The following is an 18,242-nucleotide window of genomic DNA, read 5'->3' as shown; positions in this document are numbered from 1 at the left end:
TCCCTTTAGTAACTAGTTTAAATCACTCCAGGCAAGCATTGACCCCAACATTCACACATTTGCATGTTATATTATATCAAAAACACCTCACAAATAACTTCGAATTTGGAAAATATCTCTTAACCCGCAGATTACCTGAAACAACTTTGTGTTTGCTTTAAAACACAGAAATTTTCCGCTCAAAAAATGGAAGATGGAAAGCGGTTCCACAAAATTACATCTGCATTTCCAAGCACATGGCTGGTACAAAGACACTTGATCTGTCTGCTTCCACTGTCCTTGAGCCATTGGAGTTCGATGTTATCTTACATATTTTAAATCCTCCGTGGCCAAAATCTCCTCTTTGTCGATCCACAGAAAATCCTGGGTATCACATTTCTGTTAATATGTCTTGGTGAATATGGCACAGAAGGAACAGCAGCATTCATGACTATATCAAAAATACAGATAAGTATTTTAAAATATTATCCGAGCAAAAACATGAAGAAACATGATAAGTGTACCCTATTTCATACCATTCTGTACATTGGTAATTTAACGGGAATTAGCATTATTGGTATATGGAGTTTAGGAAAAAATGGTACATGGATCTTAGAAAAATAGAGACCTCTGTGTAATTCAAGGTAACTTCTAAAGTAAGTCCATGTTCAGCACAACATGCGGGCCGAAGGAACTTTATTGTGCTGTAGGTTTGTTATGTTTCTATATTGAAACGCAATATAACTGTATGAAAACAAACAAAATCAGCAAAAATAAATCTGTAAAGGCATGGTGCTCGAAAAAACACTGAAGTTATTAAAATTGCCCTAAAACACACACTGGGGAAAATACCATGGGTAACCACTGGAACAAGGAGCAAAGCAATGACAACATGTGAAGTAATACACATCAAAGGATTTAAATTAACATTTAAACCCCAGTTCCAAACTTTATTCCAAATGGGATGAATTCTGCAAAATATCATTGGCTAAACCGACGTGATATCTAATAGTCTTTGATGACACATCCCATTGTTTAATTTCGTAAATAGCTCTATCTGACTCTACCATAATATAAATTATAGGTGGAAGAACATTAGAGCACTTGTAGTCGTGGCCGAGTGGTTAAGGCGATGGACTAGAAATCCATTGGGGTTTCCCCGCGCAGCTTCGAATCCTGCCGACTACGTATTTATATCGGTTTTGATTCCCTGATCCCTCCCACGAATACAGATTGTAAAAAACCAGTCAAAACACCAGTCTCTGTTCGCCGCCTGTAAAACTAGGAAAATCCCCTGCGTTCTGCATTTATTCAGGTGGCCTCTGTTCGGCTGTTATACAAAATGTTGGTGGTTCCAACCTATCCAGGGATGCTGTTGATCCAGTGGCCTTTGCTGTTCGTTTTGTGCGCTCCGTGCTGTCCCTAATACATTCATTAAAAAAGACATATCCACATACAGAAAACAGAACACTACCACGACCTGTCTTGCTCACATTCATGTTGCCATAAACTGAATATATTGCACATGGACGATCAAACCAGCAGAAACTCGTACAGGGCACCAATGCATTTCATGTTTAAATTTATGTTATCGCCACTTGAAACAGTGATAAATTCACTCAACTTCACTCACACTAACACTAACTGTTTCCACAACTCACTTTCAAACTCGACATTTCATGCTGTCGACATTTTAGTTTTGTTATTATTATTATGACTTTCTCAGCTCAAGCTGGTAAAACCTGAAGTCCGGGCGTACTGACGCACACTCATTCGTCAATAGCAACGGACTGCCGACCACTTTAGTGGCGTATAGTGGATTTCAGGAGATTTACAGAAATATTGGCTTGATGTCCAAACTGTTTAATGCTATTGTGCAGTGACTATGAGATCATAGTTGTTGTTGATATTACCATTGGGACATTCTACACCCTATTCATGCTCGATAGTCTTTCAAATTCTTCTTTTAATTCAGCATATTTCTGGTGCTTTTCACTTGTTAATTGTTGTACGTTATGTGTGTTTGCAATGACTATATCGATTATGTACATTGTTACTGCTTTTTAATCCAGTAATATTATATATCCAGACGGTTATTATGGATTGTCCTATCTGTAACAATAGATCAGACAAAAATTAATGTGTAGGACTCTGACCCTAATCTAGAACAGGTTTGTATTTATAGTAAGGTGTGGTGTCTTTTATGAGTTTGCATTTTAAAGCAAGATTTTGGTGAGTGATATTTGTCAATTGATTTTCCCTGTGTAAGTAATCAGATTGAGTTAAACTGCTGCTCAATCCTGTAATGTGTTGGATTGTTCCTGGTGGCTCTTGTCATTTTCTGCATTTATCGTCATTAATCTGTCAGACGTTTATTATGTATTTCTAATATTTTTCCGTTAACCACCTGGCCCTGTATTGCCACAAGGAACCCCTCTGTTTCTGGGAAGAGGTCTCCAAACTCTGAGCCAAGCGTTCCACGTTTCCTTCTTCACATCTTGTCTGCTCAGATCATGGGGATGTTTTCCATGGAGGGATGCTCCCCCATTGGTTAATTTTATATTATTATTATTTTTATTTCACGTTTTTTGTATTTTCACGGTCTGTTATGTTTTCTACATTGATTGTCCGTCTTGTGTGCACTCTTTCATTGATTATATTCTGTTTCTTTGCAGTTACTGCAAATCCCCGCAAGGAAACGCATCTAACAGTGGCATATTTGTGCTTTGGTAATGAATTGACTTAGAACTTGGAAGCGTTATGCGCTGCTACACAGGACCCACACCCTCGGTGTCCTCTAGTGGTCGGTGGCTGCATCACGGATCTCACTGCGACTCTCCGGGTCGTTTTGTGAACCCAGGAGCCGGGATGTTTCACCTCTTGTTCACATCAACGTGCAAGTTAAATAAAGTGACGACTTGCTGCTCCACTGCGAAGTTCACGCACGTCGTTCACATTTGTACAAAGGGAAACACATTTAATGTTTCAGGTGGAGACCCATTCGTCACCACTGGGAAAGAGAGAAAATAAGGTATTTTTCAGTTTCAGACAAGGAAGGCGAACGTGAGCGGACAGAGGACAAGCCGCGGATCTGCTGAGACCAAGTGAATGACTGTGAATGTAATAATCGGGACTTTTATTTCTATGTTATATGAACAACAAAACTGCGGGAAACGTCCAGCACGGTGGACTATGGTAATGAAAGGAAGGGAAAAATAAACTGAGTCAAAGACCTGGTGGGCGACAGTCGAAGATGGATATTTTTTGGCACAAGCATAAGAGTAACGCATACAAAACACTGGAGGACCTCAGCAGGTCAGTCAGCATCTATATAGAGAAATAAATAATCGAAGTGTTAAGGCCGTGTTCCTTCATCAGTACTGGAAAGGGTGTGTGAAGAAGCCAGAATAAAAACGCGGGGGAAGAGAAGGGAGTTCAAGCTGCAAGGTGATAGGTGAGGCCAGGTGAGGACGGAAGGTAGATATGTTGGGGAAAGGGGAGTTTTGAAAACTGGGAGATGATAGTTGAAGCCAGGTAAGAACAAAAGGTAGATATTTTGGGGAAAGGGAAATAAATAAGAGGCTGGGTGGTGACTGGTGGAAAAGAAAAAAATGGTTGAAAAGCAGAAATTAGATTGGATGACTAGAGGGAGGCGGTAGATGTGCGAGGAAAAGTGAAGACGCAAGAGGGAATCCCGAATGGAAAATTAAAACAAAAAGCGGAGAATGGAGAAATTATCGGGTCAGAGAAATCGATGTTCATTCTATCAGGTTGAAGTTTACCCAGACGGAATATGAAGTGCTGCTTCTCCATCCCGAGACTGGCTTCATCGTGAAAGTAGAGGAATCCATAGACCATCATGTCAGAATGGGAATGGGCAGTGGAGTTAAAATGTTTGACCATTGGGAAATCCTGCTCGTTGCGGACGGAGCAAAGTTGCTCGACAAATGCTTCCCCAATCCATCTTGCGTATCTCAATTGGAAATGAGGTCGTATTGGGAGCACCCGATGCAGTAGATGGGCAAGGCAAACTCACAGCTGAAGTATTTCCTCACCTGGAAGGACTGTTTGGGACTCTGAATGTTGTGTGGGAGGAGGTGAATGGACAGGCGCAGTGCTTCTTCCGTTTGGATAAACACCGGAAATGAAATGAGAAGGGAGTGTGTAGTCTTGGCCGAGTTGTTTGGCAATGCACCCGGAATCCATTGGTATTTCCTCGTACAGCTTCGTGTCCTGACAACTGTGTATTTCCAACATTTTCTGTTTGATATTATCTGTGACTCTCTGATGCAAACCGGTCATGTAGACTGCGAAAAACAGGGTCCAGGTCAGCAGCGATTGTTGGTCACGTTCTACAACACAGAATTGAACCATTTATTCCTACTTTCCACAAAACTTGCCTCTGTGGCGTATCGGTGAGAGCGTTCGGCTGTTAACTGAAAGTTTGGCGGCTAATGATCCGGCAGATGTTTCTTCTCTGTTGTGTTTCATTGCCAGCTGGGAAACGCTGCGCTGAACGGAGGCCGGGGCTCCCTACTGCTGCCGCGATGGGAATTTGAACTGTTATATTTCAGACACGTGCCGAGATAGAGTGAAAACCTTCTCCGTTCATACTGTTCATTGGGATGAAATCATTACACAGTGCATTGAGATCACACAAGGTAAAGCAATAACAGAATGCAAATTAAGGTGTAACAGCGACAGGGAAAGAACAGTGCAGGTAAATAATAAGCTGCAGCATCACACCGAGGTGGATTGTGAGGTCAAACGTACACCTTATCCTACTGAGAAACGATTCAGTGGACAAAACAACGGGACTGAAACTATCCATGAGACTGTAATACGTTCGTTCAGGCGTTTGTGCTTTCCGCCCGATGGAACAGGGGAAAGGAGAGAATATCCGGGATGTGGGGTGTCTTTGGTCAGAAATCTGTCTGTTCCAGTTGACCAGAAAGTGTGTGTTTCCTCGAGCGGAGTCCTTGGAACTAACGGACTGGCCGCAACTAATGTTGTGTTTTTCATTTAATGTGGGGTCCTCGATCGTTCAATCGCAGTTCAGTTGGTTTCATCCCAGATAAAGGATATGAATTCAATCTCTGATCTACTACAATGAATGATAATTAATAAAACGCTTAGACTCACAGAAAATCGCCCATGAATTAGTGTGACTGGTCGACTTGGTCCCAAGAGTTCCATGTTCATAGTGCTCCGAAAGAGGTTATTTTTATAGCATGAAATTGTAGATTTTTAAATGGCCGAGAATCGAACTCAGGTCTAATGGTTAGAAAGCAGCTATGCTGATCACTATACCGCAATCGCCTCATGATCGAATGGAGATTCGGGCAGTGAACCGTCTCCTTTGCTATAAGATTCAGTTCTGTAACTCGATTATCAGTTTCTGAGCTGTTTTCTGAAGGATCTGTCCTCACTCCGTTGTTGTTCCTATTCCGACCACTGGATGTCGCGTCATTCCCACAGACCGGAGAAACGCAACACTCTGTGTTCGGACTGCAGGGAAAAGCAAGTCAATTCAAGTCAATTTTATTGTCATTTCGACCATAACTGCTGGTACAGTACATATTAAAAATGAGACAACGTTTTTCAGGACCATAGTGTTACATGACTCAGTACAAAAACTAGACTGAACTACGTAAAAAAAAACAAGGCAGAAAAAACAACTACACTAGACTACAGACCTACCCAGGTCTGCATAAAGTGCACAAAACGGTGCAGGCATTACAATGCATTATAAAGACGACAATAGGGCAGTAAGGTGTCAGTCCAGGCTCTGGGTATTGAGGAGTCTGATAGCTTGGGGGAAGAAACTGTTACATAGTCTGGTCGTGAGAGCCCGAATGCTTCGGTGCCTTTTCCCAGACGGCAGGAGAGAGAAGAGTTTGTATGAGGGGTGCGTGCGGTCCTTCATAATGCTGTTTGCTTTCCGGATGCAGTCTGTGGTGTAAATGTCCGTGATGGCGGGAAGCGAGACACCGATGTTTTCTCAGCTAACCTCACTAGTCACCGCAAATTCTTGCGATCCAAGATGGTGTAATTTCCAAACCGGGCATTGATGCAGCTGCTCAGGATGCTCACAATACAACCCCTGTAGAATGTGATGAAGTTGGGGAGGGGGGGGTGTTTCGTGGGAGTTGGACTTTACTCAACCGTCGCAGAAATTAGAGACGCTGCTTGCCTTTCTCTGCTATGGAGCTGGTGTTGAGGGACCAGGTGAGATTCTCCGCCAGTTGGACAACAAGAAATTTAGTGCTCTTAACGATCTCTACCGAGGAGCCGTCAATGTTGAGCGGGCAGTAGTCGCTCAGTGCCCTCCCGAAGTCAACAACCATTTATTTTGTTTTGTTCACATTCAGAGACAGATTGTTGGCTCTGCACCAGTCCGTTAGCCACTGCACCTCCTCTCTGTAAGCTGACTCGTCGTTCTTGCTGATGAGACCCAGCACAGCCGTGTCATCGGCGAACTTGATGATGTGGTTCGAGCTGTGTGGGTCAGCAGAGTGAACAGCAGTGGACTGAGCACACAGCCCTGGGGAGCTCCCGTGCTCAGTGTGATGGTGTTGGAGATGCTGCTCCGGATCCGGACTGACTGAGGTCTCCCAGTCAGGAAGTCTAGGATCCAGTTGCAGAGGGAGGTGTTCAGGCCCAGTAGGCTCAGCTTTCCAATCAGTTTCTGAAGGATGATTGTGTTGAATGCTGAACTGAAGTCTATGAACAGCATCTGAACGTATGTGTCTATTTTGTCGAGGTGGGTCAGGGCCAGGTGGAGGGTCATGGCAATGCCATCGTCTGTTGAACGGTTGGGACGGTACGCAAACTTCAGGAGACCCCGTGAGAGGGGCAGCAGGGTCCTGATATGCTTCATGACGAGCCTCTCGAAACACGCTATGATGATGGACGTGAGTGCAACGGGACGGCAGTCATTTAGGCAGGACACTGAAGACTGTTTCGGCACGGGAACGATGGTGTCGGATTTGAAGCACGTTGGAACGGGGTGCTGCTGAGGGAGATGTTGAAGATGACAGTGAGAACATCTGCTAGCTGGTCTGCACATCTTCTGAGCACTCTACCAGGAATGTTGTCTGGTCCAGCAGCCTTCCGTGTGTTGACCCTGCTCAGGGTTCTTCTCATCGACCAAGGTGAGACACAGCACCTGGTCATTTGTAGGCGGAGGGGGATGGGTGGACTTACTCGCCGTAACGCCAATTTTCCACCTCAAAACGGGCGTATAAGTTATTCAGCCCATCTGGGAGGGAGGCATCACCCGCACAGTCAGGTGATGTCCTGTAATTGGTGATATCCTGGATGCCCTTCCACATGCGCCGCGTAAGCCGCTGTCCTGGAACTGGCTGTGGATTCGCTGTGTGTGTGCACGCTTTGCCCCTCTGACGGCCCGGGACAGTTTTCATCTTGCTGTTGCTAGGGCTGCCTCGTCGCCTGCTGGGAAGGCGGAGTCACGGGTCCTCAGCAGCGCACTCACCTCCACGGTCATCCATGGCTTCTGGTTAGAGCGTATAGTGATGGTCTTGGGCAGGGTATCATCATCAATGCACTTGCTAGTCACTGCTGCCTTGTACTCTTCTAAGTTGGTAGAGTCGCCATCAGTTGCAGCCTCCCTGAACATGTGCCAGTCAGTTTGCTCAAAACTGTCTTGAAGAGTAGAGATGGCTCCTGCTGGCCAGGTTTTCACCTACTTCTGAACTGGTCTGGAGCGCCTGACGAGCGGACTGTATGCTGGGATTAGCATAACAGAGATGTGGTCTGAGTAACCGAGGTGGGGGCGGGGCTCCGCCCGGTACGCGTCGGGGGTATTTGTATAAACTAGGTACGACGCGTTCTCCCGTCTCGTTGCAAAGTCCACATACTGATGAAATTTGGGGAGCAAATCGACTCTTGAGAGAGGCGGAGCTAGAAATGTTTCCTTACCTCACGCATCAGCGAAGAAGAAAACAAACCCTGATTAGAAATGTTTCAGCAATTGAAAGAACACTCAGTTGGACATTAATGGGAGCCCTTCCTTTGGCCAGTCATTGAACTCATTAACTGACTGAATCGCGAAAGAATCCTGTGACCCCTCCAGTCACATGGTGAGAGGGGGTGGGTGAAAGGCGCCTGCTCTACACTCAACAAACAGACATCAAAGTGACTCTGTGAGCTCTCTTATACCCTGACATCCGTATAATCGCCCTGATGAAGGGCCTCAGACAGAAACGTCGACTGTTTACTCTTTTCCATTGATGCTGCCTGGACTGCTGAGTTCCTCCAGCATTCTGTGTGCATTAGTTTGATTTCCGCCATCTGCAGATTTTCTCTTGTTTGTAATCCGTGTGACAGATTCCATAACCTCCTTTTTTTCCTCATTAGTGTGGTGGTTAATCTCCCCTCCAATCAATCGGTTGACTAGGGTTCGATTCCCTGTCGCGGCGACCTTTTTCCTGCTGGAAATTAAAGCTAGAAATACAGGAGAATTTTCTGAATAAAACAAACTGTGTTGAAGTGATCGTTTAGAATATAAAACAACCCAGTCGGAACATAGCCCGGGACGGGAGAGTTTTTCGAGAACGTTGTGTTCAGCACCTTTTCTCTAGTAATCCATGAACAGGTCTATAATCGAGAGCCGTTCGGCGTTACACTCGGTCACCGATTCCGTCACTTCGAAACATTAAATAGGGACTGTTGCTGTGAGATATAAACTCACACACTTCCCAGCACAAATGCCGATTCCCTCAGTGTGTCCGAGTGACTGTAGAATGCAGGGAGAACAGCTGAAACACTTTGGAAAGGAAGATGCCAAGTGGGCAATATGTTTAATGCCCGGTTCAAATCCACACTGACCCTCCCGCAGCCTCGGTCCCTCCGAACAGACGCTCAGAAAGTGAACTGAGGGAAGAAACGACGATGTTTCACTCTATGACGTCATTCGAACATGAGAGCATGCGCAGCGTCGTTTCGCCCCTTGACCTGAGGACAGCAGAACACATGCCCGGAAGCGGTTTTACAGCAGTTGGGAATGGAGAGCTCCAGGGCCCGGGAGTAGGGCGCTACTGGTGTCCTCCTTCCACCAGCAGCGTATCGCTCTGAGAGCAGCTCTACAGACAGGCTCAGAGATCGGCACTGACTCCGGAGATGGCGGTTGCGAGAAAGAAGCGGAGTGTAACAACGACTGAGCTCGGAATGCGAGTGAGTGGGTAGAGAGAAGCTATTCCCGGGCTGGGGTAGGTGGGGCGGTGAAGGCGGGGTGGGAAGAAGCTGGCGGTGATGTGCATTCCTGCCTCTTCTCCCCATACCGGGGGGAAATCCATGTTTAGTCCCAGTCTCCTCGTGTTTGTTTTTGCAGGACACCGAGCCGGGCAGGTTTACAAAGAGCGTCTGTTGCAGGATCCCGGAGAGAAGTGTGGCGGACACAGTTTATACTGGCAACACACACAAAATGCTGGTGGAACGCAGCAGAACAGGCAGCATCTAAAGGAAGATGCACTGTCGACGTTTCGAGCCGAGACTCTTCGTCAGGACGAACCAAAAGACAAGATAGGAAGATATTTGAAAGTAGGAAGGGGATGGGGAAACCTGAAACGATAGGAGAAGACCGGAGGGGGTGGGCTGAATATAAGAGCAGGAAAAGTGATTGGCAAAAGGGATACAAAGCTGGATAAGGGAAAGGTTCATGGGACGGGAGGCCTAGGGAGAAAGAAAGGGGGATGAGAGCACCAGAGAGAGATGGAGAACAGGCAAAAAAGTGATGGGCAGAGTGAGAAAAAAGAGAGGGATATAAATAAATCAGGGATGGGGTAAGAAGGGGAGGAGGGGCATTAACGGAAGCTAGAGAATACAATGTTCATGCCATCAGGTTGGAGGCTACCTAGACGGTATATAAGGTGTTATTCCTCCAACCTGAGTGTGGCTTCATCTTGACAGTACAGGAGGCCGTGGATAGACATCTCAGAATGGGAATGGGACGTGGAATTAAAATGTCTGGCCACCGGGAGATCCTGCTTTCTCTGGCTTTTTCTGCCTATCCACGGTCCCAGAACAGGAACGCTACAATCCAGTACCGTTGCTCAATCTCCTTCATCCTTCAACGCTGGCAGATGGTATCTATTTGGTACTACATACGCCAAATTGTAATTACCCCTTGACACCGTTTGTTCAGACTAGAGACACCATTTATAAGGAAAGGGAATACCCTGGGACAATAAATACAGTAGGCCTGCCAGCCGAATCTGTCAGTGCCATCAACAGAAATTGTGATATCACTGGTGACATAGGTATTGTACGTACAGTTACCTAAATCTGATCGATTACGCCGTAGTTGCAATAACAGACTTCATGCTCATCCTCATGAAGCAGCTTCAGAGATGAAGATTCAGCAGTCCATTATAAGAAATTTAATGCCAGCGTTCAAAACAGTTCCATTGGCAAGTGTAATTTCTCTGGGCAGTTAAGACCAGTGCTCCCTTCACAGATCTAACGTTGTTACCAAAGTAAAACACAGACTAAATCTTGCCCATAACTCGTCACCTCCATTTGGCCTTCAGCAGAGCGCTGGCATCGATCGAAGCTTGTGTCCTCCTCGCTCTCAGCAAAGAATCCGCCGCCTCGCCTCGGTTCAGCCACATCGAACTTTCTTCAAATCCAAAGGGAAGTTACAGACTATTACGTACGATGGTCAACCCACACAAATTGCTGGAAAAACTCAGCAGTCCAGGCAGCATTTATGGAAGAAGTTTTTTTTTTTCTGGAGATGCTGCCTGACCTATGAAGTTTCTCCAGCATTTTGTGTTTGTTGCTAAAATTTCCAGCATCTGCAGATTTTCTCTTGTTTGCCAATTGCGATGATCGTTTGCCAGAAAGTGTGTGATGAAGAAACAGCAATGAACCTCAGGATACTGACCACCACACGCTTCCAGTGAAGATGCAAACCATCCCTTTGGTATAGATGACCCCTGCACAGATGAAGTCCCAGTGACTGGGTAAATACAAGCGGGCTTTTTCCTAGGGTTTGGGAGTGACTGCAACCAGAAGTCATGAGTTAAGGGTGAAAGGTAAAAGTTTAAGGAGAACAGAAAAGGAAATTTCTTCACTCAGATGGATGTGAGAGTGTTGTGACGAGCTGACAGAATGAGTGGTGCATTCAAGTTTGATTTCAATATTTAAGAGAAGTTCGGATAGGTGCGGTCATGTAGGGGTATGGAGCGATATGGTCCCAGTGCAGGTCGATGGGATTAGGCAGTTTAAATGATGTAGCACGGACTATATGGAACAAAGGGCCTGTTTCTGTGCTGTACTTTTCTATGACTTCATGAATCTATGATCCAGAATCTTGAAACTCTGCCCCTGCTCCAGCTCCTCAGAAACACATTCATCTGCTATGATCACTCACACCTGAAAACGCCAACAGGAATATTGGACTTCAAATCCCAACCACGCCCCCCAATAAAAATAACCGTGACACCAACAAGAAAGAACTGAAGGAGAATAATATAAACTATAGTCATCACGTTGTCTTCGAATTTCGAAAATACTGTATCCTCCGTCAGCGACAGTCGTACTCAATCGTTTTGTAGGGCCTTCTGACACAAAGGCGTGAAAAGCGTGGTCTCGGGATGCGCCCTCTCATGGAGGACTGACTAAAATTGTCAGATAATCCAGTGTGTATAATTGTGTATGAAATAGGTTCTACCGAGACACAAATCGCTGGATTCAGAGTCCAGAGTGCTCACCATTACACCATGGAACTAGATGTGAACGACAAATAGAAGATGAATCTTAGGGTAGTATGTGGTGACACGTGTAAACATTGACAGTAAATTTACATTGAACGTTATACTTTATGAAGCATGTCTTGTGTGGACATGTTGAGGAGGGGAGCAGTTTTCTCTTTGGAGGGAGCAGGATGAGACGTGACTTGAAAGAGGTATACAAGATGCGGACTGACTGGGAGACCTCAGTCAGTCCGGATCGGAAGCAGCATCTCCAACACCATCAACCTGAGCAACCTAGGGCTGTGTGCTGACTCCACTGCTGTTCACTCTGCTGACCCATGACTGTGCTGCAACACACAGCTCGAACTACATCATCATATTTGCCAATGACACGACCGTAGTGGGTCTCATCAGCAAGAACGACGAGTCAGCATACAGAGAGGAGATGCAGCAGCTAACAGGGCGATGCAAAGCCAACCTGCCTTTGAAAGTGAACAAAACAAAAGGGATGTTTGTTGACATCAGGAAGGCACGGAGCGACCGCTCTCCGCTGAACATCGATCGCTCCTCAGTAGAGATAGTTAAGAGCACCAAATTTCTTGGTGTTCACCTGACGGAGAATCTCACCTGGTCTCTCAACACCACCTCCATTACCAAGAAAGCACATCAGTGTCTCTACTTTCAGCGAAGGCTGAGAAAAGTCCATCTCCCACCCACGTCCTCCCCACATTCTACAGAGGATGTACCGAGAGCATCCTGAGCAGCTGCATCACGGCCTGATTCTGGAACTGCATCGTTTCGGATCACAAGACCCTGCAGCGGATAGTGAAGGTAAGCTGAGAAGATCGTCGGGGTCTCTCTTCCCGCCAATACAGACATTTACACCTCACGCTGCACCCGTAAAGGCAACAGCATTGTGAAGGACCCCAGGCACCCCTTAAAAAACTCTTCTCCCTCCTGCCATCTGGGAAAAGTTACCAAATATCCAGGCTCTCACGACTAAGACTGTGCAACAGTTTCTTCCACAAAGCCATCAGAATCCTTCATATTCATCGTCTAGACTGACATCTACATCATTTATTATTATATTGAAATTTGTCCACTACTGTGATTATTGTCTTATTTATCAATTATTGAACTACGCTGTACTGTTTTGTGCCCTTTATGTAGTCCTGTGTAGGTTTGTAGTCTAGTGTAGATCTTGTGTTGTCTTACGGAGTCTAATGCGGCCTTGTGTTATCTCACTTAGTCTGGTGTATTTGTGTGTTGTTTTATGTAGCACCATGGTCTTGGAGGAACGTTGTTTCGTTTTTACTAGGTACTGCGCCAGCAGTTTATGGTGGAAATTACAATCAAAAGCGATGACTTGACTTGATGATGGAAGGCATGTATCGATTAGACAGCCAAAACATTTTTCTTCGGGTGGAAGTGGCGGAAAAGAGGGGAGGGGTGTAATTTTAAGGTGATTGGAGGAATGCATAGCAGTGCGGGGTGCCATAGGTTCTTTTTTCACTCTCAGAAAATGAATGGAATTCACAGCTAGGGGTAGTGTTAGAAGCAGATACATTAGAGACATTTAAGTGACCTTGCATTGGGGCATGAGTCTTGCAGCTGAGGAATTTCTGTGAGAGACTATTTTGAAAACAGTCATCCGTAGATAAGCACACAATCTGGGGGGCATTTACTAAACAAAGGGCAAGCTAATGAGAACTGTGTTTGGCAGGAAATTGGGAGAGTAGAGATTGGGAACTGTTGTTATTGGGTAAACGTACATCTGACCTCTGGGATTTATTGACAGTCGATCTGTTCAGGAATGTTGCAAATTCAGTCAAAATGGAAAAGGAACCATAAGGACTATTCGCTAAGGAGAAATTAGACAAGGCCATTGATGAATATTCAACAATATGCAAGTTCTTCTGAGAATCAGTAGTACGGAATGAGGCTGGGGGGGGGGAATGATTTTGCAGAGCAAGACTGGGGGAATAACAAGGCACTTTGATCATACATTAAAAACAAGAAGGACATCACAGGGAAGGTAGGAAAGTGAAACATCTCAGGGGCAGAGAACAGAACGTATGCCTGGTTCCAGAGGTTTTGGGCAAAGCACCAGATGTTTAGTTCATGTCAATATTCCTCAAACTGAAAGTGACGCAGTAAAGAAATTTCAGGAGGATACGTGGATATTCCACGGCATGTTTATAGCAAGCTGGTGGGAGCGTTGGAGCTCTCACCAGACTGGATGGGATACATCAGAGATTACTGGGTGAATGAGGCAAGATAGCAGATTTCAGTGGCCTTCCTGGAGATATTTGTAGATTCGTTTTAATTGCACAGGTGACTCTCTCTTTAGCCAGCGGCTTAATATAGGGGTGATAACCCCCTGCCTGGCCAAGCTGAAGAAATCTCGTTTGGGTGGATGCTGCGCGATGTGTCCCCTGTTACAATTCAGTACGGAAATAACAAACAATACACAATATGCGATTAAACGATTAGGCTTTATGGTTCTTACTTTGACTATATGGTTAGTAAAAACAAACGAACAAACAAAAGAGGCTAATCGTTTGAAACAGTTTGTTACACAATGTTGGAGCTCACCGACAAGTCGATTGACCACCATCAACCTCTTTCGATCGTCGCTGCCCTTCAGGCTCTCGCTCCAAGTCCAACCCATCCGGTGGTCTACCAAATCTCTCCATTCGCGTCTTCTCTCCTCATCTCTCCCCGGCCAAAACAACCGCGGAAGTCTCGCTTCCAGCTCACAAGAAGGAACAACATTCCTAACCCTGTTATTTCGAGTCATAACCCAAACGTTGCAGCTACTGAGAAACTATTGCATTATTAGTGAAACCCTACAGCATGTTACACATAGGTTTTTGCAGAGGACTGTTGATGAGCCAATAGTGTTTCCCTGTTTAACAAGGCAATAGACAAAATCCAGGAAATGGTTGACTCGTGCATTAATCTTTATATTATTTCTTACTCATAGAATCAACTCACATGGGCAAAGGCATTTTTTTTCAGGGTAGCCAACATGGCTTTGTGTGGGTGAGATTATAGTTTACTAACCTGATCATATGTTTTATGTAAAATGGTTGATTGATGAGGGCCGGACTGTGGATATTGTATTAATCGAATTTGAAAAGCTGTCAACAAGGCCTTTCATGGTGGGCTCATCCAGAGCATTTAGGCTCGGTGGAGATTGCAAACAGAAAGCAATGGTTGAAGGCTGTTACTGTAACTGGAGATCTGTGGACAGAGGCTGGGATCAGTGCTGGGAACTGAATTTGTATTGAACTGAACTGAATTGGATTGACTTTATGTTTTGCATCCTTCACATACATGAGGAGTAAAAATCTTTACGTTACGTATCCGTCCAAATGTGCAATGTGCAATCATGGTAATTTATAATAATTTATTAAAAAAAGAACATTCAACGTATTATAATGTGCACTAAATCAGCGTGAGCTTATTAGTCTAATGCCCTGGGGAAGAAGCTGTCCCGGAGCCTATTGGACGAAGCTATTATGCTGCGGTATCGCTTCCCGGATGGTAGCCACTGGAATAGATTGTGGTCGGAAAGGCTTGCGTCCTCAATGATACTACACACACCTGTCCTTGTAAATGTCCTGAATCATGGAAAGTTCACAACTACAGATGCGCTGGGCTGTCCGCACCACTCTCTGCAGACTCATGCAATTAAGGGAGGTACAGTTTGAACATCGGGCAGTGATGCAGCCAGTCAGGATGCTCCCGATTGTGCCCCTGTAGCAAGTAATTGGTATATTGGAGCAGTGGGTGGCGATTCAGACATTGGTGTACAGGGAGTAAAGGAGGGGACTCAGTGAGCAGACCTGTGGGGCTCCCGTATTGAGAATCAGAGGGTTTGAAATTAGGGAGCCCTCTCTTACAACATGCTGGTGATCTGACAGGAAATCCAGGATCCAGATGCACAAGACAGGGTCAAGGCTGAGGTCTCAGAGCTTCTTGTCCAGACTAGATGGAACTATGGCATTAAATCCTGAACTGCAATCCAAGACAGCATTCTCACATAAGTATCATTCTTTAAATTGCAAATTACTATAAATTATACATTGCACATTTAGACGAAGCGTAACGTAAAGGTTCGTACTTATCATGTGAAGGATACAAGAAATAAAGACAATTCAATTCAATTCAATTCAACACAATTAAATTCAATTCAATGTGCTGTTTGCGCTCTTTATGAATGGTTTGGATGTGAAAGTAGAAGGCGTACTTAGTTTGCAAATGATACTAAAATAAGCAGCAGTGTAGATCGTGTAGGCAGCGATATAAAAGTGCAAGGGGGTGATCTAGCAGTGTGTGCTGAGGAATCGCCAACGACCTTCAATACAGATACATGTGAAGCACAGCATTGTGGGAAATGAAACCAGTGCAGGATTTATACAGTGTAGGCTGGAGCCCCGGGGAGTGTTATGGTGCAGAGGGGCCGAGGAGTGCAAGTGCACAGTTCAATGAACGCGTGTCACAAGTAGATACCGTGATGAAGATCATCAGGTTCAGCCGAACGCCTTCATCAGTCAGGGCACTGAGTGAATAAACGAATAAGGAATGTTGTTGCAGTTAAGTAGCACGTGGCTGAGATGTTTCTCGGAGTAGTCCGTATAAACTTCTTCAATCCTCTAGAGAAATATTGGTATTAAATTATTAAAAAAAAAATGCAGGACAGATTCAGCAGATTGTTGCTGGAATTGGGGGCCGTTATTAAAAAAAAAGTTGCTTCTGCCTTGGAATGTAGATCGAGGAATGATTTGAGGCATGTATATAAGACCATAAGTGGCATGGATAACGTGAGGCTTAGTTGTTTCTGCAGGAAGGGGGTGATGCAAAACAAGAGGGCTTTGGTTTGACAACAAAGCTGCGAAGTTTTAAAGTATTATATTTTGAAAGATTATAAGCGGATTGCCTTTGTGTATAATGATTGGAGATGGAATTTTTGGAATGCGTCCAGCAAAGCGTTCTGTGCCAGTACATAAATTGTCTCCCTGGATGTTGGACAGAAGGTGGAGTAAAGTGGAAGTGGAATAGCACTTTGAAAATCGTCAGCAGAGAACAGGAATTGTTTCAAATTAGTTCCGAGTAGGAACTAATATGTTTAGTCTGGAAATAAAGGCCATGTCATTAATTTCATTATCATAGACAGGATCTGGGAAGTATGGATCGAGTGAAGTTATAGTACTGTACCTCGAAAAAAGTATTCAGGCCACAATCCTTTGTTCACATAAATGATTATTACAGCTATGGATTTTGATCAATTTAATTCAGTATCTTTATTTATGAATCATATTCCCGAAACACCCGATGATTCCAGGGACATCACTGAAGGTGTTTCCAGAGGCATCAGTAGATGTACGTACACAGCTTATACCCTGAGTTCATCAGCGACAGCTAGCAAAGTGTGCGTGACAACCACGAGAAGAGTGGGGACGACTGGAGAGTCAGTGACAGCCCGAAGAGACAGCGACAGGGTCAGAACGGACTGGCAAACTAATCTGTGTCCTCTGAGAGGAGGACTGCCACAGAAGCTACGATGAAACTAAAGGAAATATACCTTCAGTGGTGCCCGAAAGGGAGGGAGGACGCGCAGCTCAGTCTGACGGTGAGGCAGGAGAAGAGGAGCGCATCAGCCTGACCCAGCTGAAGTGAATACTACGAAAGAAGATCAAGGGCCTCCTCCGGCAGAGTGGCATCGGAGGTGGCGTTGTGAGAGGGCCCGAAAACGTGCTGCCTTTATCGCTAACCCCTTCAGATTCACCGAGGAGTTACTGGGGCAGAGGCGCAGTGGGAAACTGGCCTGTTCGTAGGAAGACGTAGATCAACATTTGAAGAAAATTTACATTGATCCTGACAAAGAGCAGGAGTTTAGGAGAGTGCAACATCCTAATAGACCCCCCCCCCCCCCCCCGAACCGCATGTGCAGTTCGACATGTCAGCTGCAGGTAAAGGAAGTCAGAGAGTTCATCCGCAAAGCGAGGGCAAGCCCGGCTCCAGGACCAAGCAGCACATCGTACAAAGTGTACAAGAATTGCACAAGCTCCTGCTACGTCTGTGGAAGATGCTGCGTGTCCTCTGGAGAAGGGGAAAGATCCCAGAACTGTGGAGAGTGGCTGAAGCGGTGTGGATCCCTAAGGAGGAAAACGCCACCTAGATATACCAATTGGGCATCATCTCCCTGCTGTGTGTCGAGGCGAAGATCTTCTTCAGTGCCGTTTCCAATCGGCTGTGTACCTGCCTAGCAAAGAACACCTATATTGATACATCAGTCCAGAAAGCTGCATTTCAGGGATGCCGGTTTGTCTGGAACATGCTGGTGTGGTGACACAGTTCATCAGGGAGGCCAGAGAGAACAAGGGCAACCTGCCATTGTTGTGGCTCGACCTCTCAAATGCACATGGCTCCATTCGCACAAGCTGGTGCAGCTCACACTGACCAAGCACCACGCCCATACCAGAGAACTTATCGCTGATTATTACAGCAAGTTCAGTATGAGGGTCTCTACAGGAGCAA

The 18,242-nt window shown here is 45.3% G+C and overlaps 1 non-coding gene and 1 pseudogene across 1 annotated transcript; both read left to right on the top strand.

Annotated features, from left to right (window-relative positions):
• The window catches only part of LOC140717850 (uncharacterized), a 43,497-nt pseudogene extending 25,958 nt beyond the window's left edge, over positions 1 to 17,539 (top strand).
• On the top strand, positions 1,086 to 1,167 carry trnas-aga (transfer RNA serine (anticodon AGA)). Its single transcript has one exon. It is a non-coding gene; the product is annotated as a tRNA-Ser (tRNA).
• Positions 17,540 to 18,242: the final 703 nt, after the last annotated feature.

The sequence above is a fragment of the Hemitrygon akajei genome, chromosome 28, assembly GCF_048418815.1.
Source record: "Hemitrygon akajei chromosome 28, sHemAka1.3, whole genome shotgun sequence".
Lineage (NCBI taxonomy): Eukaryota > Metazoa > Chordata > Chondrichthyes > Myliobatiformes > Dasyatidae > Hemitrygon > Hemitrygon akajei.
Note: the sequence above shows the minus strand (reverse complement) of the source record. Positions and strands in the feature narration are given on the sequence as shown.